We start from the raw sequence: 27,280 nt of genomic DNA, 5'->3' as shown, positions 1-27,280 counted from the left end.
CATTTTTATTGTTGAACTTCATCTGGTGCTAAGATTTCCTCTAGAGAAGTAATTTAGAGCATTGTGGCATTTCCTTTCTTAATTAATCCCAACTGGGGCTTCGTCTAGAGCAAGCATCTGCGGTTGATGGCTTCATCACCGTGCAGAGGGCTCTTCCTGCTGCATTTGTAAACACCAGCCCGGCCACAGCGCCATGGCAAGGTTCTGGTTTGAATTAAAGCCCAGGCTGAAGGATCAACCCAGCTGTGCTTTCCTGTAAGCTCTGTCAGTTTTCCAAAGCTTGTTAACATGCTAATATAAAAGGAAATAGGACAAACTTCAAGGAATTTACAACTGGTCTTAAACTTCAAAGACAAAGCTACATCCATGCAACACACACACACACACACAAAACCAATATGTCCCTCCATCTCCTTCCTCTTCAAACAGCCCAACACAAAACAAAAAACCCCCAACTAATAAAAAGTTCATTTAGCAACCTGGGGATGGCTGTGGATGCCGGTTTGAAGCATTGTGGCCACAATCCACGATGTTGCAGGCACTTTTGCGCATTGTGAAACATGGGGCAAAATTAGTAGGGCTGGCTGGAGACGGGATAAATATTTCTCCAGTCCCTAAGACAGTGACGCCAACCCAGCCTAAAAGGTCGGCTTCCTTGTTCCTCCCCGTACAGAGCTGGCCAGGTGGGCTGGGTGGGAAGGGAGGACCCGACCGTCCTCACCTGCCACCTCCCCCGTCCAGCCCAGCCCTGGAACAAGGCACAGCACATCCATCCTGACCACAGGGGCTGGTGATCAACTCAGGAGGGAGAGGCTGGGGCACGTTTCTTAGCAAATGGTGATTCATTTTCAGAGCCGTCTCTTGGAGATTCTGACAACAAATAGAACAGCACAACTTTCTAATTTCCTGTTAATGTTCTCCTTTCTCCAGTGGGCATCAGCAGATCATATTTATCTCAGCCTGCCAGGGTGTGGATGCCAAAACCCAGTTCAAAGATTCTCATTAACTTCCTCTGAGCATTTCCAAATTGGAACCCAAATAGTGAAACTGGAGGTCCCATTTAGGATGAAGCTAATGGCTGCGGCTGTGACGCTCTCATTCCTCTGCCTCATTCATTGCTGACTGTGGACACAGTGTTCTCACAAATGCCCGTGTGGGTTCGCTTGGGTTGTCCAAGAATTGCGGCTTTGTCCGCTGCATTTGTATCTTCAACGCTGGAGATGTAGGGCAGCCACATCACTTAGGGCAGAGGTTCTCAACCTCAGCATTATTGACAATTTGGGTGGGATAATTCTTTGCTGTGAGCCGTCCTGGGCATTGCAGGGTGTGTAGCAGCCTCTCTGGCCTTCACCCACGAGATGACAGAGCACAGTCTCCCACCTCCCAAGGCATGACAATAGAGAGTATTTCCAGACCTTGCCAAACATCCCCTGGGGGTTGAGTTGCCAGATAAAATACAGGGTTAAATTTGAATTTCAGATAAACAATGAATACTTTTATCTAGCATATCTTATGTATTATTTGGAATGTGCTTAGAAATTATTTTTTGTTTATCTGAAATTCAAATTCAACCGTTTGCTAAATATGGCAGTCCTACCTGGAAGGCAATACTCTCCACCAATCCCTGCCCTCTACCCTGTCTTGAGACCCGCTGACTTAGGGGAAAAAACAAGTAAGGATAACTGCTTCTAGTCTCTGGTTCGCCCCGTTCTTGGTCATTTTATCTCAGAAAAGCCATTTAAAATCTTGGAGCTTTCCCCTCTTCAGTGTAAAAAGTGGTCATGATGTCTGCTCCCATCTCGTGTTGAGAAGGTTCAAAGGACAAGGCTTCACAGTGAGGAACAAGCTTTCACAGTCCGGGCGAGAGCAGGAATCCACTCACAGCTGTCCGGTCACTAAACCCTGACTTCCCAGCATACATCTCGGCCCACTTGGTGAAGGGGGGAGCAGCTGAGCCACCCCTGACTCCAGGCTTGACCAATCAGAGAATCCTATTCCTCCAGGCACAGCAATTGGCTCATGGGACACCATGTGACCTGAGCAGAGCCAATGGGAGCTACAGTGGTTTTGCTGGGAGATTTCAGTGAGAGATGCTCTTGTCCATGAACCTGATCTTGGAAGCTGTAAGATGGGAGCTGCTGGGGGCTTTCCTGAAGGAGAGCTGATGCAGAGCAAAGCAAAGCTGAGGGATGGGAAGAAAGCTGATTTCTGATGGAGGGACTCCCCCACCCCTGCCAAAGCCTCTGGACTTTTCTTTGTGTAAACCAATAAATCCCCTCTTTACCTAAATTAGAATTGGAGTTACAGCCCAACCCAGCAAAAGAGGACCAACTGACTCTTTTGTGAAAGGATTTAGCCAGCCTCGCCCACGCTAAGTGTTCAGTAAATGTTAGGTATTGTTGTTGCTGTGGGTTTCCTCAACTAGACTATAGTGTCCTCAAGTTGAGAGGCCATCTCTTCTCTCCCATTGGCTTTCTGGTGGGTGCACCAGGCCCCTGGGGGCTTGGATCAGAATGGATAGATAAAGAAGTGAAGGATGGATGGGTGGGTAGATAAATGAACAAGAAAGGTGCACGGTGGGTCGGTCGGTCGGTCCGGAAGCAAGGAAAATAAACACTATCCTAGCTCCATCTGGGCTTTTAATGAAGGATCACTGCAGGTCCTCCCTTTCCTGCCTCCACTCTCCTGCCATTGCCCCTTGGTGCTTGGTGCTGAGCCCCAGCACAGCCCTCTGTGCTGTGATTAACACAGAGCTGGTTCCCATTAAGCCCAGTCCCCGTGTCAGGGCTGTGGCCCTTGCTGGTCCCGCTGCCTGGATTACCCTCTCCAGTATCTTCTCGCGGCTCACTCCTTACAAATCAGGTCTGCACTCAGTGTTGCCACCTCTGGCAGGCCTTTGCTCATCACCCCTGGCAGCCCCCTTCCTGTCAGCTTGATTTCATTCACGGCCACTATCACCATCTGAAATTATCCGAAGTTTGTCAGCCTACTGTCAGTTCCCTCTACCCCACCATGTAAACTCTATCTTTTTGACTGCTCTGTCCCCCACACCTAGAAATTCCATCCACATAGTAGATGCTCAATAAATATCTGTTGAATGAATGAATGAGTTATTTATGTGTCTGGTTTCCTCTGCAGACTGAGCCTGTCATATTCATTTTGAACCCCCAGGGTCCAGTAATGAGGCCTGAGTGCATGAGTATTGAATGAATGAAGGATTTTTTTTTTCTGGCCGTGCCTCGCAGACTGTGGGATCTTAGTTCCCAGACCAGGGTTGAACCCGGGCCCTCAGCAGTGAAAGCACAGAGCCTTAACCACTGGACCACCAAGGAATTCCTGAATGAAGGATTTCTAATAGCATGCTAGTCTCTGCGGAAGCCAGGGCAACAGAAAACTCTCTGTGGGCTCAAACTCTCAGCCTCCTGGCAGGACTTGGGGAATGGGGACAGCATGAAGCCAGGGAGGGGAGAACTGGGGCGTTGTTTCTGCTGTTTCCTGACATCATGGTCCTGGGCCTCAGAAACGCATCTGGAAAGCAGGGAGAACGCCAGCACCCCCATCACAGGGCAATTGTGAACATTAACTGAGGCCAAGCATGTAACAGGCCTAGAAGTAGCCAGGTGTGCTAGCGCAGAGTTGTCCTGATATATTTGTTTCTATTTGTCTGAGCATCCCTGCATCCATCCATCACTCCAGAGGAGGGAACTTGCCTCCAGAGGAAGAAGGTGGTCTGCTCAAGGTCACGCAGCAAGTCAGACTTTTCCGATTGAATGGTGGGTGCAGGTGCAACGCCCCCGCCTTGCCTCACACCTCCCTTCTCTCGCCCCCATGCCTCCCGGCTTCCCCGCTGGGCCCGTTTTCCTGCAGTGAGATCCTTGGGGCCTTTTCCTTGGGTGGGCGCGTTTTATTCTCAATAGAAAAAAAATGACAAAGTCGCTCAGAAACCCGAGCTGTTTTTCACACTGTTCTGTCTCTGACAGGCTGTTAGAAAAGTTGGGAGGAGAGGTGCTACTGTTATACTTTTGTTATTCGGTGCTAATTAGAAGAAAGCTGAGTGCTGGGATGGAGAACAGTTCCCCATGAGGCACTTATTGTTGCCACTGGAAAACGAATCCAGATTAAAAGTCTTCTGATTCCCAGGCACTGCAGTTCAAGCAAAATATATATATTTTTGCTCTTAAACAATGAAAATTACCTGGTCAAGGGAATAGCATTGATACATCAAAAAATGTTTTCCATATTCTGAGTATTTAAAGGCATCTGACAGTTAGCTTTTTCTGCAGCATTTAAAATAAAGATGCTGATCAAGTTTGCCATGTAGGAAAATGTGTTTTTGATCAGCAGAGATGCACATTCTACGTCCACAGACTATATTCAGAAGAGGTAGATGGGGGTTCCTCCTTCGGGGGAGGGCAGGGTGCTAGAAGGAAGAGCTTTACCTGAGAAGCCAGGGAAGGTGAGAGGGGGCTGCCCTGAACAGTGTCTTCTCCAGAACCCACTATGTGCTGGTTGCACAATGCAATCTGTGTTTAGCTGTGAGGCTACTGTACCAGATGTGGGAGTAGCTTATCGAATCCTCACAGTAGACCGTGCGGTAGGCGCTCTTATCATAGTTCCCATTTTTATAGAGCAGGAAAGTGAGGCTCAGAGAGGTTAAGTCACGTGCCCAAAGTCACACAGCAGGTAAATGGCAGTCCCGGCATTTGATGCCAGCTGGTCGAGCTCCAGTGTCCCTGCTTTCGGCTGCAGTGCTGGGCAGCCTCGCTATGGGAACACCATTACTGGCCAACTGTACAGGTGAGGGAACCGAGACTCAGAGGGTTCCATCCCAGTGGGAGGCCGCCCAGCGAGAATGGGTGGAGCCCTGACGCAAGTGGCCTCCAGCTCCTGGAAGAAGGAGGCGCAAAGAATGGTGGAGAATTTGTGCTGTGGGAGTTCCGGTCACCAGCGTGTGAGGCCTGGCTCTGCTTTCAGAGGGATGACCGCGGGCAAGTGACTTCCCCTATCTGTGCCTCAGCTTCCTCCCCTGCAAAGTGAGGGTAACAGTTCCTGCCTCTTAGTGGGGTTTAACGATTGAAGGAGATTCTCCCTGTTAAAACTCTGCCCAGCACACCGGTCACCTGATCCACCCTAGTTCAAAGCTGGCTGTTACTATCACCATTACTATTATTCTGATTCAAAAGCTGTGCTTCTTCCGGATACAGGATGCTGCTGGCAGTAGATCTCTGTTAATCAAGTTTGATCATCCTGGGTAAGCACGTAACCCCTCCAGGCTTCACTTTCTTCCAGAGCGCCACCAGAGAATCCGAACCAAGAACCTTAAAGGCACTGGGTGGTTCTCACTGCTCTGCCCCTGAATCCTTACTATTCTGTTTCCCTCATTCAGTAACGCCAGGCACAGCGCTAGGCTCTGGAACAAAGAGCAGTGGCCCTCGTTAAGTTTCTGAGTCTTTTACGGAGAAGGATAGAGATTCACAAAGCCGGTGAGAGTGATAAACCCTCCGAAGCCACGTGGTCTGCCCGCCTCTCTCAGAGATGACCAGTAATAAGGGATATCTCTTGGCACGTTTATTTCCCAAAACGCTTTCACTTCCTCCCTCTGGGGCAATCTTCATTTCGCCTGTCTGAGCAGTGTGGCTGGCTGAGCAACCCTCATTTATCCCCATTTGACAGATGAGAAAATTGAGGTTCACAGAAGTTGAAATGACTTGCTCAAGGCCAGGGAGCTAATTATCGGTGGAATCAGGTCTCAGCTCTGTGCCTCTCCGGCCTCCTCTTACCCAGTGAGGCAATAATCCGGTTTCTGTCGCCATTGGCAGAGTTGGATAAGGGCTGGCTTTTCTACGCTGGTAACTAGAAAAATGGGCTGGTAACTCTTCAACCACAATTTTCATTATTATCTCCTGAGTTCTAGCCGAGCAGAAGGCTCCGGTCTCCATTTTCTGTGAAAATTACTCAATGAGTCAATCAATAAATGTCGAGTAAACATTTTCCTGTACGTGGAAGGGAGCTAAAGCTTACTCATAACCTCCAAGACTTCGGGTGCGGCAACATAAAGTAAATAATGTACGGAGCGCCGACTATATGCCTGGGACTGGGATGTCCTGTCACTTACTCTTCACCAGGTTAGGAATTCACTTCATGAGGTTACCTTTCCAGATCCAGGAAAAGAGGCTGAGTGAGGCCGAGGCACTCGCTAGGGTTGCCCGATGAAACCCAGGACACGTGCCATTTGTGGCACAGTATACTAAATAATCATTTGTTGTTTATCTGAAACTCACACTTAACTGGATGTTCTGTGTTCTTGTTTGCCAAATCTGGCAACCCTTCCAAGATCATGCAGGGCGTCAGGATTAGGACAGAGCTAATCTCATTCCCAAGCCTCCATTTTTGACCCCTGTGATGTCCTGTTACACCTGCATCACAAGGAGAGGTTTCCTGTGGCCCCCCCCATAAATGTCCCCTATATCTTTTTTTTTTTTTTTGCGGTACGCGGGCCTCTCACTGCTGTGGCCCCTCCCGTTGCGGAACACAGGCTCCGGACGCGCAGGCTCAGCGGCCACGGCTCACGGGCCCAGCCGCTCCGCGGTATGTGGGATCTTCCCGGACCGGGGCACGAACCCGCGTCCCCTGCATCGGCAGGCGGACTCTCAACCACGGCGCCAGCAGGGCAGCCCGTCCCCTGTGTCTTATTGACAGAACCGGGTCACCTAGCAACCCTACTGTGGAGGTATTCGTAGTTGGGCGCAGTGCTGACCCTAATAAAGTCAGAGATCTGTTTGCAAGGCAGTTGGGGGAATGGATACTTGGGAAACAACATAAATTCAGCCTGGAATTGCTCCCTCTCCACAGGGGGAGACACTGAGGACAAGTAAAGTGACTCAAAGGCGGGGCAGTGCAGGCAAGGCATGGAGAGAGACCGTCTGTCAGGAGTGGGGTTGGAACCACGGTGTGGTGCCTTACCTTAAGTCAGAGCACCCATGAAAGAGTCCCGATAAATCCACATGCTGGGCTGTGCCCTCACTGTGTCACACACAAACCGTCACAGTCTCCTGGGCACAGAGCTCTGAGACCGTGTCGTGGGGTCAATCATGCAGCAACGCTGGGCCTTCCCCAGCACCCTCCACTCAGGATACAGGACGGGGCGGGTCTGGTACTGTAGGAGGTGACAACTAGGATGTAGGCAAAGACTAAGCTGACCAGCCATCCTGGCCAGATGCATTTTCTGAGTTCTGGAACTTTCAGTTCTAAATCTAAGAGAATCCCGGGCAAAGAGACAAGTTGGTCACTGTAGGAGAGGTTCGAGATGGGACCGTGGTGGGGGGTAGGGCTGAACCAGGTGGTCACAGAGAGCATGATGATGGGGGGGCCTGTGTGAGACAAGCTCCTTCCCCCCAGAATCAGCCAAGAGCCCTGTTTCCTGTCTTAGTCCATTCTGGTTGCTGTAACAAAAACACCAGAGACGGGGTGGCTCAAACAGCAATGTATTTCTCATAGTTCTGGAGCCTGAAAGTCTAAGATCAAGACTCTGGCATATGCGATGTCTGGTAAGGGCCCATTTCCTGATTCACAGATGGCTGTCTTCTTGCTGTGTCCTCACCCAGTGGAAAGGGTGAGGGAGCTCCGTGGGATCTCTTTTATAAGAGCACTAATGCCATTCATGACGGCTCCACCTTCATGACTTACCTCCCAGAGTCTCCACCTCCAAACAGCATCACACTAGGGACTGGGATTCAACCAGTGGATTCTGGTGGGGTGCATTCAGGCTATAGCATTCCCCAGTCTTCATCGTTTGCTTGGCATTTCAGGAGTTTTGCTATATTCTCAATCTATACGAATAATCAACTTACCTTTCTCAGATAAATGCACTTATTTAAAAAGAACCTCTCTGGGCTTCCCTGGTGGCGCAGTGGTTGAGAGTCTGCCTGCCGATGCAGGGGACACGGGTTCGTGCCCCAGTCCGGGAAGATCCCACATGCCGCGGAGCGGCTGGGCCCATGAGCCATGGCCGCTGAGCCTGCGCATCCGGAGCCTGTGCTCCGCAACGGGAGAGGCCACAACAGTGAGACGCCCGCGTACCGCCAAAAATAAAAATAAAAAAGAACCGCTCTATTACCACTGTAAATGGAAAGCCAGTATTAGTTCCCACACATAGAAGATAGCCATAAAAATAAATAAGCAAAATTGTTACAAGAAAAGAATCATTAATCTGTGTACCACCTAGAGATCATCTCATGTGCCCCATTGCTGCAAACATCACCCTCTGTACCCTCAACACCAGATGTGGTGTGCCTTGAGATGGGGAGACAGAAGAAAACAACCATCACCCGCCCCCCCGCCAAGAACACGAGGTGCTTTGGAATGGAAGTAGTTGTAGGGCTAGGAAGAGTGAGAGAACATAGAAGAAGCCAGGAAGCCATCCTGGAGGAGGCAGGGCTTGAAAGGCCTTGGAATCAGGGCAGGGTGTGGATATGCAGAACAGAGAACCAAGCCTTCATTGACTGATTTGTTTCTGGAGTCAGTCTTTCTCCATGGGCTCCTTTTGGAAAGGTCCTCACTTTGCTCAGTTCTGCTATGCACAAACTCCAGTGATCACATTTCAGTTAAATAACACCGGTCCCCCAACTGATTCAATTCCGAGACACCATAGTACATTAACTGTGAGTAATTTTAAAAAGTACAAGCTTCACCGCTAGCTCTTCATAGCACATGCACCATCATTGCCACTTAGGCACCCATGGCAGACATCACTAATGGATTGTAGCACTCCACAAAGTGCAGAGGTTAAGAAGCTTCTGCTCCAAAACCAGACTGGCTGGCTTTGAATCCAGGATCTTTCACTTTCTAGCTGTGTGTCCTGGGACAAGTTACGTAACCTCTCTGAGCTTCCATTTCCTTATCTGCAAAATAGACATAAACAGTACTACCTCGCAGAGCTGCTGTGAGAATAAAATGAGATCTATGTAAAGTGCTTAACACTGTCTGGAGTATCATAATGCTCCACGCTTGCTAGCTAGCAGCAGTAGCAGCAACACTGCCAACGCTAGATTCAGCTACAGAAGCCTTCTCCACCCAGCACAGCAGATACTCACTACTGATCAGCCTGAGCTGGCAGGGGAGGTGGAATCTGCTTGCCATCTCTGCTGTGATCCAACCCTTGCAGATAAGAAAACAGACCCAGAAAGCTGAAGCAATGAGCCCACGGTCTCCCAGAGAGCTAGAAGCCTTGGGCTCTGCTCTAGTTCAACCATGAGTCCACTGCCCTCCTCATCCCATTTCACCTCTATTCCAGACACACAGAAAGGCTCTCCGTGTGGGCTTGGGTGCTGAGGTCATAAGGACACCTGAGGTGCTTTTGGAGTTTGGGAACACGTTCATAAATCTCGCATCTTCCCATTCAGGCGAGGTCTCTGGAGGCAGTACTATGTCTGTCCTTTGTCAACCTCCGAGTTTGGGGTTTGACCTTCGCAGTAGAGAGAAAAGTGAGAAACGAGAGCCATTGTCTCATCCTGGGATGCCTCCGAGATGGGCAGCTTCTGTCTTCTTGCGAAAGGTGGACCACAGTCAGGACTATACAGCTGCCCTTTGATTTGCTAAGAAGGGGTTTCACCTTTGCCCAGTGCTGTTTCCTAGGAACTGGTCCTACCTGGTTGCTACAGGTTGTGAATTTCAGAGTCTGCAGTTGTCACCTGGCTGGGCAGGACTGGCAGCCAGACCCCGGGCAAAGGACATCCAGCGATGATCATGTAAGGGGAGCAGACTGCCCGGTGGTGCGGGGCAGCTGGACTCAACCAGCTTCCAAGACCACATACCTCAGCCAGGCTCATAGGTAAGCCCAAATGTGAACACAGGCCTGGGCACATCCGTTAGGAAGCATCTCTCCTCCACACCCAAGAACAAAGTCACCCAGAGGCGAGAGGCAGACTGACTCCAGCTTTTGAGGCAGATGCGATAAGAGGTCAAGAAGTTGGCCGGGGAAAAGAAAGATTCCCAGTATTAACAGCAGCTGCAACAGTAATGCCAAAGTTTGCTTATTTGGGAGATTTCTCATTACCTGTACTGTTTTTTGAGCATTTAGCGTGTGCCAGGCGCTTATTGTGTGTTTTGCCTTTTTAAACTTCCAGACAGCACCGTGAGCTATGTCTTATTGTTGCTATTTTAAAGATGCGAAAACAGCTCAGGCGGGTTGTTGGCATGCCTAGGTCACACAGTCCTGGTAGAAATGGAACTTGAACCCATGACGTGTGTCAAAGTCGTGCATCTATTGTCCCTGTGTGGTATCCTGGATGCCACTCTTGTGTCAGCACCATGTATAACCAGATTTAAAAGATGGGTAGGTTTTTATTAGATGGAAAAGAGAAGAGGGCATTTCAGGTGGAAGGACAAGCTTGATAAAAGTCAAGAAGTAGAAACTGGCGTGTGTTTGGACACTATGCAAGAATAATCTGATTTGGGGCTTCCTTGGTGGCACAGTGGTTGAGAATCTGCCTGCCAGTGCAGGGGACATGGGTTCGAGCCCTGGTCTGGGAAGATCCCACATGCCATGGAGCAACTGGGCCCATGAGCCACAACTACTGAGCCTGCGTGTCTGGAGCCTGTGCTCCACAACAAGAGAGGCCACGATAGTGAGAGGCCCGTGCACCGCAATGAAGAGTGTGGCCCCTGCTCACCGCAACTAGAGAAAGCCCTCACACAGAAATGAAGACCCAACACAGCCAAAAAAAAAAAACCAAACATTGAAGTAAATTACATTTCAACAAAAAGAATAATCCGATTTGACCAAATGGTAGCCATTAGGGTATGCCGGGGATAGTTGTCAATAGACAGGTGTGTCTAATGGTCATAGGTCTTGAAGGGTCTCGCAGGCTAGACAAAGGTTTTACAATTAAATGCAGTAGGTAATAGGGAGTCATAGTTGGTTCTTGAGCAGGGAAGTGGCATGCAGAAAATAATATTCTTGGGAGGCTGGTCTGACAGCCTTTTGTAGGATGACACAGGTGAGGGGAGATGGAAGGCAGGAAGAGCCACTTGGAGGGATGGTCCGGGCAGTAATGTGGGGCTTTGGGAAACACTGGGAGAAAGAGGATGGGTCTGTGGCAGGTTTGCTGTGGTCCTGCTGCCCCGGCAAGGCTGGTTAAGGAGTGGACATGTGACTCATTTCCTTCAAGGAGTTGTGGGAGCTTCCAGGAAAGTATCACATGCTCCTAGAAAGGGGAGATGCACAGACGAGGCTGTCCTTCTTCCACTGATGTCGTTGTCTAGAAACTGGAACTTCAAGGTCCATCTTTTGACCTCCAGGGGAGACTGAGGGCAAAGCCAAGACCCCACGGCTGGCGGAGTGCAGAAATGTAAAGAACCGTGTCTCAGAGAGAGAGAGAGAGAGAGAGAGAGTGGGCAGAGCTGAAAGACGCTGCTCTTGGGACGCAGGGCGAACAGGCGGCCCCTGGTCCCCAGTCCCAGTTACGGAGGCACAGCGTACGTCTCGTCCTTGGTGTCTTTGAGAGTCCTGTGTGTTCCTATGACAAACTCCCTTTTCACCTGAGCTGACGGGGGGTGGGCTTCTGCTCCTCCTTAGAAATCACTGTGACCAGAACACTTGGCACCAGACCTTGTGTTGTGCTTCCCGATGTCCCAGCACCCAAGACGGTGCCCAGCACAGAGTGTGGGGTGGATAAGTACAAAATGAACGATGCGTGAATGAACGATGGGTGAGATGAGCCTTGGCCTTGGAGGAGAGGCAGAAAGGCAGGGTCTGACCATGGGTTATTATCCCCAGCACAAGCCACTACAGATACCTCAGCTACAATAGTCTCACCTGTGTCCTCTGTGTCCCTAGCCCTGTGCGGGATCTGAGGCCCTTATTCTTGAGGGGCTGGGTGTGGTCTAAGCTTCAGGGCCCATGGCCATAGTTTCTGATTCTTAGTCTGGGCTGGGATTTTTCCATTTGTAACAAGTTCCCAGGTGATGTGATCCTGCTGGTCCAGAGACCCCACCTAGCGGTTGCGGTGCAAGAGGTTTATAAGACATAGTGTCACCCAAGGCCCTCATCATCCAGCTGAGAAACAATGGGGAAAGGGAAGTTGGGGACAAGAGGCTGGCAGGTTTGGGCCAGGAGGGCATCCCTGTGTGGGTCCTTGACCCCAGACAGTCACGGGGCCAGTCCTCTTATGATTAATTCATTCACTCGTCACTGGAGACCGAGGGTCAGTTAGGCTCTGGGATGCGGAAAATCAACGTCTGATGTAAGCCCGGTGCTCGCAGGCCTGTGGTTGACTTGAGATGAGGGCGTATATTCACTTCATGAAACATCCAAGTAGGAGGAGTGTCTGCGGCCGACAGTGGTTGTCCTTTTGGATCCCCGAGGATTTGTGTGTTGCTTTCCTGGGTACTTCCGTTTCCAATGACCGGTCTTTGGAGACTTGCCTTGAGATTAGCCGTGTGACGCCTGGGCAGGCCCGGAGATCCAGAAATACTTGGGAGTTTGCGTGCCCAGGACGGCCCCTGGCCAGAGGCAGGCGGGTGAGGGTTATGAAAGCCTGGCATCTCTTACCCCCAAGCCAGGAAAACGTACGGGGTAACTTACCCCACAGGATCAGGTCAAAGCCACCCTCCCAGACTCCCCTGCAATCACACCTTCCTCAGCTCCCCCTGCCCGGGCCCGCTGCCCCATGTCCTTTTGGTCTCCCCTTAATGAATCCTGGCGTCAGGCTCTGCTTCTGGGGAAGCTGACCTAAGACAGGTGCCATTTGCAGGAGTTCTGAGGGGGACATGATGGGAATCGGGGTCAGTGCCCAGGGCCAGGTGCCCAGAAGAGGTGCTGGAAGGCATTTGGAGTCAGGATAGTTAACTTCTGGGAGTTGCAGGAGTGACTTTCTAGAGAGGTCTCCCTCCAGGCCCCTCAGAAGCTTCTCCGCTCCCGGAAAGCAAGATCTCTGAGATGCAAAAGCGACATGGGTCCTTTATGAGATATTTAATAAGTTCTGTTATGGAGAAAGTTAATTGAGTTTGTTTTAGAGGTTTTGGCTTATAATGTTTACCAGAGATTTTTTTGTGGCTGCGCACAGCCTAGCAGACACCACGACGAGGCCGCGGGAGCACAGCCGTGGCTCTTGCGCCTGCGGGGAAGCTGTGATGCCCCCAGGTTGTGTCCAGGAAAACCAGAGGGTCCGGGCTGGGGGCAGGGCTGTGCGGGACATAACGGATGTCAGAGCGTTCGATGAAATGACATCCCGGCCTTGTCCTGTGTCCATTTAATGACTGGTGGAAAATCCACTCCTTTGCCGCCACAGAGGTGAGTGATGAGGGAGTGGGGGAAATACTCCAGAAATGAGACAGAGTCCTTCCTTGTGTTTACAGCTATAATTACCTGTTCAGGTGTTGCAGACACTTGCTCTGCGACTTGGGCAGAGAAAGGTGGGAGGAGCAGGGAGAGCCTTTCCAGGGCTGAAAAGATGAGCTCGACGTTCATAAAGGGTCCTTTGCATGAAAGTGCTCTTGCTTCGGCCGGATTCAGAGCCGGATCCTTTTCTTTGTCCATATCATTGATTCGATCATGATCATCTGGGAAAGAAACAATTCCCCCGTGGGAGTTGACAGTCACAATAGCTACCATTTCCTCTATGGGCCAAGTACTCAATATTTTTTGTTTCTTCGCCTCTCAAAACCGCCCTGTGATGATCCACTGTACAAGTGAGAAAATCGGGGCTCAGAGTGGTTAACTAACTTACTCACAGTCACACAGCTGCTAAGTGGCAGGACTGAAATTCAAAGCCAGGCCTTCAAGTTGGGCAGGACTCGGTCCCTGCCACCCTGTCTGACTTCATGCCCCCGCCCCTGAATAGTTGTCAGCCCCACGGATGCCTTTCTGTGTCTTCAACCCAGAAAGCGACTTTCTCCCTCCAGGCCTTTTTGTCAGTGCCTCTGCCTGGAGCGCTGTTCAGTCTCCTCTTGTCCTTCCATCTCCCACTTACTGGTCATGTCTGGAGTCTGCAGCAGTCTTCCCCGCTCTCCCCATCTACTTGGGTGCCCCCCACTCCTTATCTCCTCTATATGCTTTCCTTCACAACTGGTTATAATTACGTATTTATTTACCTGTTGATCTTATAGTCCCCGTCTTTCCCAAGAGGGCAAGAACCATCGACTTTTTTGTATCTCACTCTGTTCCCGGAGCCAAACCCCGCTTGGTACATGGTAGGAGCTCAAATGGATCGAAGGAGGGAGAGAGACCTGCATCCTTACAGCCTACTTGGAGGGTGCTTTGTGATAAACAAAGCGCTCTGCATACCTCAGGGGTTGTACTCATTTATAATTTTTGTTGTCACGCCAGCACAGGCTGAGGTGTGTTCTCTTTGGTTTATCCCTCGGCCCCCTGTGCTGAGGGCAGAGGAGGCTGTGTTCAATCCTGTTACACCCACGGGCCTCATCCAGGATCATCTTTTCATCAGAAACCTCCCACAGATGAAGCCTCCCCCTCCCCAAGTCCCCAGTCATATCCGTAGGATTCTTATCGTGGAGTAACCAACTCTCCTGGTTTGCTCGGGACTGAGGGGTTACAGAGCTAAAGCTGGGACAATCCCAGGGAAACCAGGATGCTTAGTTACTTTACTAATTTGGCTGCTACGAACAGAAGCCTGTTAGAGGGCCTTAAAGCAATGCAGGGTTTATTTATCTCTTACATAAAAGAAAAAAATCCAGGGCTGGATGGTGACTCCATAATGTCATCAGGGACCCAAGCTCCTTGCTTTCTGTCCTGCCATCCTAAAAGCATAGTTTTTAGCCTCAAGTTTGCCTCATGGTCCCAAGATGGAGGTTAAAGCTCCAGTCATCATATCCACATCCCAGGCATGGAGATGCAGGGAGATGGAGGGTTTAAAAGGGCTGGTACCTATTGAATTAGTCCCCTTTAAAGAGCTTCCCCAGAAGCCCTATTTGGGACCTCTACTCACATTTCACTGACCAGAAATGTACCACATGACCATCCCTAACTGCAAGGGAAATATAGTTTTTTAGCATATGCCTCATTGCTCTGATTAAAATGTATTTTTGCTTGTTTGGAAGAAAGCAAGAATTTGTATTTGATAGTTGAGTTGGCCAACTTGTCCAGGTTTGCCCAGAAGTTTCTCAGTTGTGGTACTCAAAGTCTTGAATTCCAGGAAGCCCTTGGTTCCAGCAACAGGATGGTCGGTCACCTTATTGGAAAGAAACCTCCATCCTCTGACATACCAACCTTCCTTGGCTGTGCCCTAGAAACAGGGTGTTGGATGTTTGTCTAATACCTTGACACCTGGGCGTAAGTCAAACATCAAACAGCCCAGGTGATACATTAAAAAATAATTTCACCAAAGCCCAGGTGCTGAATTACAGCAGTTTAGCTGTAATTACTTGATACCTATCTAGGTGGCTGAGAAAACTCTGCCTCAATTAGGAATGAAGTTAGGCTTCCAAATTTTCTCTGCACACCTCTCTCTTTCAGGGAAATATTTCCCTCCTTTTCCCAAGTTCAGATTTTTTTAAAAAATACTAAAACTCTAGTTTCTAATGTTCGCTAAAAAGACACGATATTGGGCTTGGCACAATCTCCAGCTACAGAGGAAAGATGTAGGAGTGGGAAATGGAAAGCACCCGCCTTTAGGATAACAGACATGTCTTATAACGGAGGCTGAACACTGCCAGGGGCCTCTTAGCTCACGCAATGGGGTGGCCAGGGAGAAACCATGACCAGCATAAAAATAGCGCCAGCAAATATCTATCAGCCACTTCCCGTGTCAGGCGCTGGGCTAAATTACACCTTCAGCTTGGTGCATCTTCATGATTCTTCTCTGCTGCATTTTGCAGCTAAAGAAACTGAAGCTTCCAGAGGCTGAATAGTTTGCTAAGTCCACACAGCTAGAAAGTGGATGGTGATGCTGGGATCTGAACCCACGTCTGGCTAATTCCAGAGTCTGGTTATATACACTGCCTCTTGGAAAGAGCTGGTTTTAGCCAAGCTATTACATAGGTTTGTAGGAAAAAAGAAAAAGAAAAAAAAAGAAGGATGTCTGACTGCACCCAGTTCTGTCTTAGCAGCATCCTTCAGATTGAATGAAGGAAAGCAGTTTGTAACTCCCGGCAATTTATGTTTCCCAATGCATCGGGCGCTTCAAAATGCCCCACGTTGTTAAGATAACAAATGCCATCGTATTTTTTTTTTTAATATTTATTTACTTTGGTTGCACTGGGTCTTAGTTGCAGCAGGCAGGCTCCTTGGTTGCAGCACATGGGCTCCTCCGTTGTGACATGTGAACTCTTAGTTGCAGCATGCATGTAGGATCTAGTTCCCTGACCAGGGATCGAACCTGGACCAGCTGCGTTGGGAGCGCAGAATCCTATCCACTCTGCCACCAGGGAAGTCCCATATTTCTGCTTACTTCTTGAGATTGCTTGGCACCTGGCCTCTCTGTAACTGCCCAGTTTTCTAGGGCCAATTTCACAGATTAGAAGTTGCAAGGCAGGTTTTGCACCTTATAAAGAGACCCTGGTGACTTCCCAGGTGGAGGGTCCCAAAATCCTGGTCTAAGTGACAGTGGAGATTCTTCCTGGAGGCCTGGTGCCTGTCCGAGCACGGTGACCCTCTGCCGGTACTCCAGGCTGCTGAGTGTATGGGGCTTCTGGGGTCAGCTCTGGTCCAGTGGATGCTGTGCTGGTCCTTGTTGAGAACCGCACATCCTCTGAGGCCAATAGGGTGGACAGTCCCCACTGGTTCCTGAGTCCCAGCTGGGTCTGAGGCTTCCAAGTGTGATGCTGAGTCTTGGTTCCTTCCTCTGGGGATTGGTCACAAAGGCACCCACCTCCCAGGGCTGTTGGGGCGATGGATGGAGATAGTGGCAGTCAGGTACCTGACATGGTACCTGGCATATATGAGGCTCAATAGACCTCGGCCTGAAGAGTGATGGTGAGGAGAGGAGAGAGAGGAAGAGGAGAAGAAAGAGATCATAACCCTCAGTTTCTTTAGTTATAAAGTGAGAATAATAATGAAACCTCTTTCATAAAACTGTAGAAAAGATCAATTGATAGGATGTCTGTTAATTATGCTCAGCGCATACTAAGTGTTGGATAAATCTTAGCAATTGATACAGTCTTTAGAGCTTCAACAAAATGGGGGTAAGAAGTCACCTTCCTCATATGAGATTGTAGTGAAAATTTAGCAAGGTAATGTTTTTTTTTTCTTTGCGGTACACGGGCCTCTCACTGTTGTGGCCTCTCCCTTTGCGGAGCACAGGCTCCGGACGCGCAGGCTTAGCGGCCATGGCTCACAGGCCCAGCCGCTCTGCGGCATGTGGGATCCTCCCGGACCGGGGCACGAACCCGTGTGTCCTGCATCGGCAGGCGGACTCTCAACCACTATGCCACCAGGGAAGCCCTAGCAAGGTAATGTTTTTGAGGTGACCAAAAAGTGCTTGGGACCGCTTAGACCTCAGTGCATAATTATTATTATTCAAACAGAGGTGAGGAAATCGTTCTGCCCCACTGGTGTCTGATCTTGTGGCCTCGAGGGGATGGGAATCTTCGGGAGAGAACCAAATGCAACGGTTGTGCAGCACGTGGGCTCTCCCAGGTGAAACGGATCACAGGGGCAACGTCCGGCAGCTGGTGGCACTGACCTGAGTGGCTTCGGTCTTCACGTCAGACCTGTCCTGGTGGCTGGTGTCACTCTCCATGTCCTTTAGTTCTCTCGCCAAAGGCCAGGGAAACAACACCGTGACCGGAGCCCGGCCAGTGTGAGCGCTGCCCCTGGGTGGTCTCGGCGCCTGCGCTCGGCTGCCCTGGCCCGCTTTGGCATCTGCCTTCTGTGGAGCACATGTTGTCACCAGTTGACACTTACACAAGCCAGAAGCGGGCTGGCCCACACTCATCGCCGTAATAAACACATGTGGCAGTTTTTGAGAGCCGAGCTGTCACATCCATCAATCCATGTGACACCCAGAGTCCCCGTGGGGAGGAAGGCAGCACTTCAAAGCGCAGAGCCTCGCAGCCAGGTGTGCACACCAGGCACGCAGGGTGCCCTGGGCTGCGGCCTACAGGGGTAGGCGAGCTACGGGGGTCTGTGTGTGTGCGTGCGGACATGTGCGTTTGTGCGTATCTGTGAGTGGATGTGAACGTGTGTACATATGTGTATGTGTATGTCTGTGCATGTGTGTATATGTGCACATATTCATGTGTAGATGTGTGTGTTGGTGCTTGTATGTATGTGCATGTGTGTGTGTGCATGCAAGCACATTAGATCAAGAGCTCCAAATTCCAACACCTTCAGGGGCTGGCAGGGTTGTGAAAATGGAACAGGCCAGATGGAAACGGACTTTGGTCCTCAGAATTTAGGGTAGAATAGAGAGGGGTCGGGACTGTAGCAAACAGGAAGCCCATGTCCACCTGAAGGAGGAGGATGCGACTCAGTTCTCAGCACCTGCTGCCTGTTGGATGCAGGCGGAGTGATACCAGACGGTCCCATCTTCAAGAGAAGCCAGAAAGTTGGATTTTTCTGTGAAATATCTTGATTTTTCTTTTTAAAATTTTTATTTTATTTTTTTTTAGTGTTTCTCTTTTTTTTTTTTGTTGCGGTATGTGGGCCTCTCACTGCTGTGGCCTCTTCCGCTGTGGAGCACAGGCTCCGGATGCGCAGGCTCAGCGGCCATGGCTCACGGGCCCAGCCGCTCCGCAGCATGTGGGATCTTCCCGGACCAGGGCACGAACCCGCGTCCCCTGCATCGGCAGGCGGACTCCCAACCACTGCGCCACCAGGGAAGCCCAGTGTTTCTCTTTTTAATTTTACTTTTTAAATTGAAGTATAATTGATTTACAATGTTGTATTAGTTTCAGGTGTACAGCAAAGTGATTCAGTTATATATATATTATATATATATAATATATGTATATTATCTATCTATGTATCTATCTATATAATTCTTTTTCAGATTCTTTTCCCTTATAGGTTATTACAAAATATTGAGTATAGCTCCCTGTGCTATAAGTAGGTCCTTGTTGGTAATCTACTTTGTGTACAGTAGGGTGTATATGGAATGTCCTGATTTTTAAGACTATTGTCAGCTCATCAAGAAGATTTAAAATGTCCCCTGGCCCAAACAAAACATACTCAAGGCTGGAATTTGGCCTGTGGACCCCAGTGGAGTGTAGTTATTTCTCCCTGGTGGGGAAGGGACTGCTCTACCCAGCTGGGCTGTTCCCAGAAGACCCTTATTGACCTGGAACAGTGGTTCTCAATGGAGTGAGCTTGTCCCCGAAGCGACACTTGGAAACATCTGGAGACATTTTCCATTATCGAAACTGGCTGGTGGTGATGGCGGGTCGTGGAGGGCGATTGTTACTGGTAGCTGGTGGGTAGAGGCCAGGGATGCTGCTAAACATCTACAACACACAAGACAGCTCCCCCCATAATAAAGAATTGTCTGGCTCCAAATGTCAATAGTGAGGAATCTGAACAAGAATCATCCCGAAGATGATTTGGGAGGCCCAGCTTCGGGCTGCCCAAAGTCCTAACTCTTGAGCAGTGGCCTTTAGGGGTCAGTTGTGTGACCAATTGAAAATCCCATCCAAGAGATGGATTTCTGGCCGAGAGGCCTGCCCTGTGTGCCTTCCCAACAAGGCAGCCTTGGGTTAGTGTTTCACATGCCTGAAATCACCACACTCCCACACCCCATGATTAACACCACTTTTATCGTCATTCCACAGATTAGGAGATGGAAGCAGAGTCACACACACACACACACACACCCCAGAAAGTTGGCAGAGCCCGAATGTAACTCAGGACAGACTTGCTCCCAAGCCCGCCCCCTTAATGACAGGGCAACACTGTGAGAAAATATGGACTGAACTGATTTTACATCTCTCGCACATCTGAGAGTTTGAATCTATTGCTTCCTCTGCCTGGAGTTATCCTGTCTTGGAAAACTCTCACTCATCTTCCCAGGCTGAGCTTGAAAATTGTCTTCTCCAGGAAGCTTCTTCCCCTGGCCATTGAGCCTGCTTCAGGCCCCGAGTCTGGGGTACCCCCACCAACCGGGTGTTTCCCCTTCACGGATCATCTCTCCTTTACTGTGACTGCTTCAGTTTCTGTCTTAATATTTAATGAGCATCTATCATGACTCTATTAATGCCTGGCACATACTAGGCACTGACTAAGTATGTGTTGAATGAACAGATCAGTGAATGGTGGGCGTATCCTAGCTTCCCTTTGTAGCTTTATTTCTGAACTTTGGAGTGCGTTGTTGAACCTTCATGACGAACCAGGCACTGTTCTCAGTACTTTACGTGTATTAACTTGTTTCATGCTGCAGCAGTCCCATGAGGTAGGTATTAATACCGTCCTCATTTATCCTCATTTTCTCAACTTACCAGGCAAAGAGAAGTTCAGCTACGTGGCCAAAGTGACACAGCTTGTAAGTGGCAGGAACTTCCTCAGTGGCTGCTGTGAGTGCAGTGTCTGCAGGCTGGGGACAGAGCTGAGTTCTGTGCTTTTCCTCACTCTGTGCCTCCCCTGGTTAGGGCTTAGTGAGCTACGATTATTTGACTCAGGACAGGTTCAGACAACAAACAACCATTATACTGAACATCTACGATGTGGCAGGCACCAAACTAAATGAGGTGGTCATAATTTCATGTTTGTTGTTTGCATTTCTTGTTTAGATATGTGCCTGTTTATATTGTATCAGTATATTGAGCTTTTTTCTTATTGATTACCAATTACTCTTTATAGATTAAGGTCTATGCCATACATTTGTCACTTTTTACATATTTTCCTTAATTTCACCAATTTTGTTATTTCTCAACTTGCTTATAACGTTTTAGTTGCCGTTCATAGTTTTTAATTTTAATTTCTAGGTAGTCAAAATTGTTCTTTATAATTTCACTCTTTAGTGCCATACCTCAAAAGAGTATTTCCAAGATTATAAAATATTAATTCATACCTATTTCTCTAGTCCTTTTAGATTTATTATTTAATTTATTCATTTGCCCACTACCTTACTTAGCATTAATCTTTGGTTCACTAGGAATAATTTTAGCATATGGTGTGAGGCAGGGATCTCACATTATTTACTTTTTAAATAAATTTATTTACTTTAATTTTTTGGCTGCATTGGATCTTTGTTGCTGCATGTGGGCTTTCTCTAGTTGCGGTGAGTGGGGGCTACGCTTCGTTGCGGTGTGCGGGCTCCTCATTGCGTTGGCTTCTCTTGTTGCGGCGCACAGGCTCTAGGCACGTGGGCTTCAGTAGTTGTGGCACACGGGCTCAGTAGTTGTGGCTCGAGGGCTCTAGAGTAAAGGCTCAGTAGTTGTGGCGCACAGGCTTAGTTGTTCCATGGCATGTGGGATCTTCCTGGACCAGGGCTCGAACCCATGTACCCTGCATTGGCAGATGGATTCTTAACTACTGCACCACCAGGGAAGTCCCGGGATCTCACTTTTTTTTTTTTTCACTAGGTCTACTACATTCTCACGAAAAACTCCTTGAGAGCACCTTGACTAAAACAGGCTGCCACAGTCCTCACAGTGTCCACTTGGGCAGCTCAGCCTGTAAACCAGTTGTCTTTCAGTCACCTAAGGTATAGGTATAGCTTACACATCTGTATCAATATCTATATAGATGTAGATATGTCTCATATACCTATATATATTCACCATTCAGTCAATGGATGTGTCCAGTGGATGTGTCTGAATATTTGAAAGATGAGTTTCTTAGGCATTTACTTCCTGGGGGTACAGTTATGCCAGCCTCTGTCACTTGCCCATTCCACAGCTGTGACCACACTGGTCCCCCACCTTCCCAGCCAGCAAATTACCGCTTTATTCACATGACTGGTAGAGATCCCTTGACACATACCAATTAAAATCATTGTCAGTCTTGGTGATCTGATTGGCAAAGATGAAAGAGATCTGCAGTTCCTGATGCTGGCAGACATAGAGGTAATAGGGCTGTCTTGATCCCTGCTGGTTTGAGCATGGAAATGGAGTGGTAAGGTGCTGCTAGAGGGCCATCTGGGTGTCACACCGATGCTGGGGACCAGTCACTGTGCTGTGGTTTTGCCTGAAGAGGTGGGAACTATTATTAAGTCAATTTCACAGCAGAGGACACTAACATATGAGGTGAAGTAACCTGCCCAAGGTCAGGCATCTGGTAAGCGTAAACCAGCCCACCTGCTTATCCTGTCAGCTGCCTTGCAAAACGTTTAAAGTGAAAGCCTTCAAGGCATGCTTATTCATCCACCCAAAAAGTCCCTGTCTAGGAACTGATGCCAAGGAAAGTATTACAGATGGGCAGACAGACTTGGGACGGAAGTATTTTCACAGGATCGTTTTTAACCATGAAAAGATGTAAATAACCTAAAAGTCCATCAATGGAAAATCGGTGAATTCTGTTACAGTATTTGCATATCCTGGACTTTTATACAGCTTTTAAAGAATTATAAAATATTACTCATTTGATACATGTAATTTCCCATATATTATCGCATAGACAAAACAGGTTACAAATTATTGTATGATGTCATTTTCGTTATTTTTTAAAAATGGAAGTTAGAGCTGCGTTTCTCAGACTTGGCACTGCTGACATTTTGGGCTGGATCACTTTTTGTTTTGGGGTATGTCTTGTGCAAGATGTTTAGCAGCATCCCTGGACTCTACCCACTAAACACCTGTGACATCTCTATCATGCCCCTCACCCTCCCAGTTGTGACAACAAAAAGTATCTCCAATCATCGCCAGATGTCCCCTGGGGGACCATATTGCCCGGTTGAAAACTGCTGGGTCCCTCCCTCTCTTCCTCTCCTCCTCCCTCCCTCTCATCCCCCCTTTCTTCCTTCCGGTTTCTGCTCACGTCACCTCCTGAGTGCCCTCCTTGCCCACCTTGTCTAACACCACACCCTACTCCTATCCGATCACTTCTATCCCTCGTCCTCTTTTATTTTTCTTTACTGGACTTAGCACCCCTGCCGTCCCACTGCCTCTGTCTGTTTCTTTTCTGTCTCCTGCACTGGACTGGAAGCTCCCTGAAGGCAACGACTTTGCTGAGTTCCCTTCTGTGTTTCTCAGTGGAGAACAGTGCTCAGCACACAGTAGGTGCTCAACAATGTATATGGAATTAATAAATAATAGACCAGAGCTAGCACTCTTGAGCCCCTACTGTGTGCCAGGCCTCGTTGTAAGTGCTTTACTTCTATTAACTCATGTAATCCTCCCAACAACCCTGGGAGGCGGGTTCTGTTATTACCCTGTTTTACAGGCAGGGGAATTGAGATCAAAAAGGTTATGTTTCTGGCTAAGGTCCCATCTTTTGAGGTGGCTGAGTGGGATTTGCTCTTTGAACACGGCTAAGATGAACCTTCGAGATCGCATAGGCCCTTGCACATCTGTGGAGGAAAGCCATGGAATAAGTTCTGCATCATAGGGTCAAGTAGACACGCGCTGTGAACTTCAAGGGACGCCATCCAAGTGCTTCCCTGAAGGCGTGTCAGTTTGCACTCCCTCCAACCGTGGCCTGAATTCATCTTATAAGCAGAAAAATGAAAACAAAACCAGAATGATGACACAGTGTTCTTTCTGAGAGTTCGTCGGCAGAGCATGGGGACCCTCTGCGTGGGAGGCGAGGAGGGGCTGTAGTCCAGCTCTGCTCTCTCGGAAACACTTCCGATGGTTCGCTCCTTGCACCCAAGCATCCCCCACACCCCTCAGACAGTTGCCGCTGAATCACACAGAGGTCGTAGGGGCCCACTGAGCTGAGTGCCTTCCCCCTGGGCTGGCGTGTTCAGCATCATTGTCAGAGCCGTGAGCTGTCCTCCTGAATGGTGGGTGGGGCTGTTTGTCCAACTACTGAGTAAAGGAGGAGCAGGAACCTCAGGGCCATGGTCCCCAGGTCCTGGTCCCCTGCCTAGGACCCCCCTCATCCTTCAGGTCTTGGCCAAACTGTCCCCTCCTCTGAGAGCCCCCCCACCTTTGGAACAATGCAGCTTCAGTGCATTGAAAGGTACCTCCCAAAAGTGGTACCTGGAACCTCAGGCTGGGACCTTGCTTGGAATAAGGGTCTTTGCAGTTGTAATTATGGTAAAAATCTCGAAATGAGATCATCCTGGATTGGAGTGGCCCTAAATCTGGTGATAGGTGTCCTTACCAGAGAGAGAAAAGAAGAAAAAGCAGAGAGACGTGGAGGCAAAGGCCATGTGGTGATGGAGACAGAGATTGGAGTGATGTATCTATAAGTCTGGGAAGCCGGAACCACCAGAAGCTGGAGAGATGCATGGGATAAAGTCTTCCTCGAGACTCCAGAAAGAACCAGTCCTGCCGACACCTTGATTTTGAACTTCCGGCCTCCAGAACCGTGAGAAGATACATTTCCGTTGTTTAAAAACCACCAAGATTGCGGTAATTTGTTATGGCTGTCTCAGGAAATGAACACAGCATTGCTGCTTCCACATCCCAGCTGATGGCTGCGGGCAATGTGGTTTGCACCCTGGCAGGTTACTTCTGCCCCTGAGCCTCTGCTTTCTCATCTGTGAAATGGGGATTCTAGTCACATCTATTTGAGGATTGAATAAAGTAACAAATGTAAGAACTCAGCTGGGGGCCTGCTCAATAAATGTTAATTATTTTTATTCTTTTATCAGTCCTGAAAGTGTCCCCAGAGGTCCCACGTTAGAATAAAAACTGAGGCCAAAACACATTCCTCAGATTCTGTGCACAGAGATGTCCACGGGCCATTGCTCACAGCGCAACAATGAAAATATGGAAACAAACCAGTATTCGCCCAAAGGGTCAGAGTAACGTAAGATATGGTGGGAGGGAGATATGGTGAGAAGGAATGATGTGCAGTCACTAAGAGGACATTTAGGAAACATTTTTTATAATGTGGAAACATCCTGAGTGATAAGGTTAAGTGGCTAAAAGAAGAATGTAAAATTGTATGTGCAGAGTGATTACAATTATGTAGAAATAAATGGAGGAAAAGGACTGAAGCACCAAAAAAGGTCAGAGGAAAGCCATTTAAATCCATAAATGCAGGAAAGACGGAAAGGAAAAAGAGTGAGAAGGGTGGGCGGGAGAGAGGAAGGGAGGAGGACAGAGCAGGAGGGACGGGGGTGTGGCCAGCACCGCATTCACTGAGGTGATATTAACCTATGGTGTATGTATAGCAAGTATTACCTTCGAAATACTTTACATCCTTTATCCCAATCCATTTGTCAGCTTTAATGTACTCTGAGCTCCACTTCCCTTCTCTGAAGTGCTTGAATCTCTACCTCCAGTCCTGGCCACCCTCTAGCTTTGTGCTCATGGGCTTAGTCTCTAATGGCCTCAGTTTCCCGATCTGTAAAGTGGGCGTGATAAGTACACCTGTCTCACTGAGTTGGTGATAGCTCAGTGTTGGGCCTGGCGCCTAGGAGATGCTCACTAGACTCAAGCTGCTGTTCTTACCTTTGGGACAGGAGCCTGGTGGGTCGTGTCAGTGGAGACCCGATCCTCTGAGGCTGCCTTCCCACCCTCAGAGCTTCCCAAGGGCTGGGGAGGATTCCCTGGGACCCTGGCAGACCCCCAGGGCAGGAGGGCAGGAGGGCAGGTGGGAAGGTGGGAGAGGGTACCCATTCTGCACTCAGCATTCCGTGGAGACAGGCTTATTTCATCTTGGCACAAGACAGCTTCCTGGTTCAAAGACCAAAGGCCTTTAAAAAAAGAAGGGAAAAAACAGTTCTTGGACATCAAATGCTTCTTACAAACACTGTTTTGATGGTTTAAATGTAAACAAATCCGACCATGTGGATTAAATTTCTCCTGAAGGGTTTAAAAATTAAGGGGAAAAAAGGGAGTTGTCTTGGGCCAAACGCATGTTGATTTTTGCCAATCTCCAGAATCTTCGGGAAATAATTGGAGACATGTCCTCACACCCCAACCAGCGCTAAGCTGTACAGTTTTTTTTTAATTGCTGTTATGACTCACTGTTGAGTTGGTGATTATTTTTATCCAGTTAATGAAGGTAATCTATAAATTACCACTGACCCAGATTCATGATTTAATAAGATTTAAATTACACACCCAGGCTCGCTCGGAAGCAGCGGGCTGGAGCCTCTGTCTGAATGGAACGCATGCATCTGTCTGTTCTCAAAAGTCCCAAAGCTCCAATGTTCGCCCACTGCCTCCCCTTCCCCCATCTGAGCTCATGACCTACCCAGTGTGACATTTGGGGCCACCTGGCCGGTTTCCAGGCCCTGTGACTGCCCAAGCTCTGTGGGCACTAGCTTTGGACTCAGTGAAGAACCCCAAGTGGGGACAAAAAGGCAACCACCCTGCTCCCGCCCCTGTCACACTTGTGTGCCCTCAGTCCACGTTGGCCCTTCTCTGGGCCTCAGTTTCCCCCGTCCGACATGAGAGAGTATTGGTTTTTAAGGGGTTTCTTGGTACATGCCGGGTTTCCCGATGTGGACTCTGTGGAACCCTGGACCCTCAGTGTGCCCTGTGGAGAAGAGCACAGTTACAGACTCCACTAACTTGTCCATTTATGTAGCACGCCGGCAGGCTCAAGGTCAAAGTCAAGGTTACCGCCACCTCTCACCCTACAAAAGCCACAGCCTCCAGGAAGATCCGGTTTAAAAGCCAGCTCAAGTCCACACCCCCGAGCTAGCAAGACCCTGGGGATCTGTAGCCAGAGCTGGCTTCACGGACAGGTGACCTGGGCAGCAGCTCAGGCCAGTGCTCAGACGGACCTCGTGCCTAATTTACATGCTCCTTTGCCTCCGTCTTGAAATTCTTAATAAGTTTTGCCCAAGGGGCCCACATTTTAATTTTGCTCCGGACGACATGAATCGTGTCGCCAGTCCTTCCCGAACCTCAGCCTCGCCTTCGGCAGGACCGCCCTCTTTCTGTCCCCTCCTCCATCACAGGTCTCACGCTGCTCCCCGGCCAGTTCAGGGTCCCGGCTCAGCCTCTGCGCTGCTGAGCCATGTGCCGGGAACACTGGCTCCTCCCCTCTTGCTTTAATTGGACCCATTCATCATCCTTCAGGTCTCAGCTCAAATGTCAGCTCCTCAGGGGGGCCCTTCTGTCCTAGATCACTGATTAAGGCACCCCCAGGGCCAGCCCCTCCCATCGTGTTCCCTTTCTGGCACTATTTGGAATCGCCTGGTTGGCCCCGTGGAGTGACAGGAGGGCAGGAGCTTGTTCTGCTTGTCGCTGATGCAGGCTGAGTGCGTGACACACACACACACACGGGGGAAGCACTTGTCTTGGGAATGAAACCCACCCTGTTCAT

The sequence above is a fragment of the Neophocaena asiaeorientalis genome, unplaced genomic scaffold, assembly GCF_003031525.2.
Source record: "Neophocaena asiaeorientalis asiaeorientalis breed wild unplaced genomic scaffold, Neophocaena_asiaeorientalis_V1.1 scaffold606, whole genome shotgun sequence".
NCBI lineage: Eukaryota > Metazoa > Chordata > Mammalia > Artiodactyla > Phocoenidae > Neophocaena > Neophocaena asiaeorientalis.
Note: the sequence above shows the minus strand (reverse complement) of the source record.